The following is a 3,342-nucleotide window of genomic DNA, read 5'->3' as shown; positions in this document are numbered from 1 at the left end:
GCCACAGTCCCTCTCTTCCCCGACACTGGGCACCCACGTGACCGCCGTGAGCTCCTGAACATTTCCCCTCACTTGCCCCTCACCGCCAGGGAGCCCCCTCGCCGGAATTTGATCGGCACCGATCGGTTTTCCTATGTAGCCCGGCCAAGGACCCAATTGCAAGGATTTAAATTTTTTCAGGGGCCTTTCTATAGAAAATCAGCACCCCTCTCTAAATTCAAATCAGTCAACTTGTAAAATCCATAGGAAATTGTAGAAAACTCCAAAAATAGCCAAACCAATTTTGTTGTACTCCTGAAATATAGCTCTACAACTTTTATTAGTAGAGTTCAGGTTGAAACTAAATATTTTTAGAGTTCTTTTAAAGTTTAAGAAAAGGGTATCTTGGGTGTAACTTTTGCATGTTAACTTTGTTACCTGTGAATTTTGGTGAGTAGCTTGTTTAAGGTATAAGTGATCTTGTGTGAAAAATTCACCTATAATGCTACACTCTAGCTTGAGTTAGTTTAATTTTATGCAAATCAAGCTTGAAAGAGTTTAAATATAATTAAGCCTGTTGTTAAAGTTTTTATACATAGATCTTTTTACCATGTGATGTTCTACAATAGAGTAGTCCATAGTGAATATTTTAGAAATTTACAATACTATTTTACTTAAGGTTTGTATTTAAACTTGAAATTTGAACTTAATTCAAACACTATAGCTTCTATTTTCAGAAAATTATGAAAAATTCATAGTAAGCTTATGCACTAGGAATAAGCTTATCCATAAAAATTCAAGGCCATAGCCTTTATGGATTTCAAATTAAAAATCAAACTTGTTAACCTAATTCAATTAATTCAACTAATTAGGATAATTGAATTAGGATACCAATAATAAGTTTATATTTCAACCTCTTGCTTTATGAATTTATGTGTATTAATATGTTGGATTGCAACTTCATCGTGAAATAAAACTGTTAACTCGAGAACCATCTAAATCAAATCATTGCATATCATGTAGAGTCAACGACACTCGACGACGGAGACTACGAGCTAGTCCCGAAAACTGAGCAAGGGTTTTCTGAAGACCCAGTAAACATCATCGAGACTCTAACTAAAGCTCCGAACTAAAGTTCGGAAATCCTTGACACTCCTGCCCCCAGCCCCGCTCAAGAAGGCAAGCGCCGGTGCATAACCCAGTATTTCAAATTACTACATTTATGCAATCCTATATGTATATATTATATCTTGCATTAAGTCTAGGAGTTGAAATAGAACCCTAGATGCATTGATACTAAGAACCTATGTATTGTGCCTGAGTCCTTATCGGATAGATGCTTTACTAATAGGACCGGTAGAAGTCGGGTGATTTCCTGTCACTCGCGTGATATATGAGTTGAATGCTTACTATTCTGCAATCACTATAAGGATGATGGATGGGGTCATATGTAGTATCATGACTCGGAAGGTTACCCCGTCTATGTTGATAAAAGTTGATAAGGTCGCAGTGTGTGGTAGTGGTGGCTAAGCGTTTGAAAGTACTAGCCACACGCCGCGAAATATGGTAAAGCGGTAAGCCTAGTAACCAATCGGCCTGAGGAGTGGGCATACCTCCCACCACTCGTATTTTGGTTTTTCTCACGCACCGACGTGCGGGAGTACATTCCACGCAGCGGACAGGAGTACGGTCATGTAGTCGCGCTACAGACGTATGTCCTGCACAATTGGTGTGCGTACGGTCCTACAGTCGCTTGTGGTGGCCCTGTTCCACGAGGCGGAATGAAAGGCAAACGGTTGCTTCGGAATGATCTTTGGATGTTCCAAGCGTGTAAGTTAGGTTTACCCTTGCAAGGTTTGGAAATTCGATTCAGAATCATCCGTTTCTCGCGGAGATTGAGACTGCTTATTCCTTCTGCCACATAGAGTAAGAACAGTAACCATTATTGGAATAATCTTGATGGATGCTAATCTCTACCTTGCTTGTCTAGTATAGGTGCTTACTTAGAATGGTTAATGAAACTAGAATCTGAAAGCTAAAATATGAAAGTTAATTCATACATGGCTAAGTATACCATGAAGTGGTTAAGTCTTACTGAGTATTAGTATACTCAGTTTTGCTAGTCAATTTTTCAGATATGACCTTTGAGAACCCCACGGATAGTCCAGCATGGCCGACCTCTGTTTCGTTTGGCTGGTCCATGGAATGGGATCCGTCCCCGGCTGGCAGTGACCCTCCTGAATGATGCCATGCTTTGGGCTGAGCGCGGTGTCAACCTCCGTGACGTGTGTAGTCGCGTGTGAATTTCCTTCCGCTGTGAACCTGGACAAGCTGTTTAGCTTCTGGTTTTTAAACAATATTTGTATAAGTCTACTTGAAGTTTGAAACGGCTTGTAATAATGTTTAATATTTTGCGAATTAAAAGTTGGTGAGTTGTTGTGTGCAGTAACGAAACGGTCCAAAACGCCCCAAAACATGAGTTTTGGATCCAATGGAGTGGATCGGGTGCGTTCGTTCAAAAACTTCCAACGCAACTTCGTTTAGCGAACTTGTGCGTCAATGGTGCCAGTCCGGCCAGTTTTGCATCAACATTCGTGCAGTAACAAAATGGTACCAAATGCCCAAAACATGAGTTTTGAGTCCAATGGTGTGGATCAGGTGCGTTGGTTGCGAAAAATTCCGATGCAACTTTATTTAGTGAACTTGCGCGTTAATAGCACCCGTTCGGCCAGTTCTGCATCAGCATGAGTTTTGGGTCCAATGGAGTGGATCAGGTGCGTTCGTTGCGAAAAATGCCAACGCAACTTCGATTAGCGAACTTGGGCGTTAATAGTGCCAGTTCGGCCAGTTTTGCATCGAGTTTTGTGCAGTAACGAAACAATCCGAAACTCCCCAAAACATGAGTTTTGGGTCCAATGGAGTAAATCGGGTGCGTTTGTTGTGAAAACCTGCAATGCAACTTCGTTTAGCGAACTTGTGAGTTAATGGTGCTAGTTCGGCCAGTTTTGCATTGAGTTTCGTGCAGTAACGAAACGGTCCGAAATGCCCCAAAACATGAGTTTTGGCTCCAATGGAGTGGATTACGTGCGTTCGTTGCGAAAAATTTCGATGCAACTTCGTTTAGCGAACTTGTGCATTAATGGTACCTGTTCGGCCAGTTTTGCATCGACTTTCGTGCAGTAACGAAACGGTCCGAAACGCCCCAAAATATGAGTTTTAGGTCCAATGGAGTGGATCAAGTGCGCTTGTTGCAAAAACTTCCAACGCAACTTCGTTTAGCGAACTTGTGCATTAATGGTGCCAGTTCGGCCAGTTCTGCATCGAGTTTCGTGCAGTAATGCAACCATCCGAAACACCTCAAAA

Source organism: Panicum hallii, unplaced genomic scaffold (assembly GCF_002211085.1).
Source record: "Panicum hallii strain FIL2 unplaced genomic scaffold, PHallii_v3.1 scaffold_157, whole genome shotgun sequence".
Classification (NCBI taxonomy): domain Eukaryota; kingdom Viridiplantae; phylum Streptophyta; class Magnoliopsida; order Poales; family Poaceae; genus Panicum; species Panicum hallii.
Note: the sequence above shows the minus strand (reverse complement) of the source record.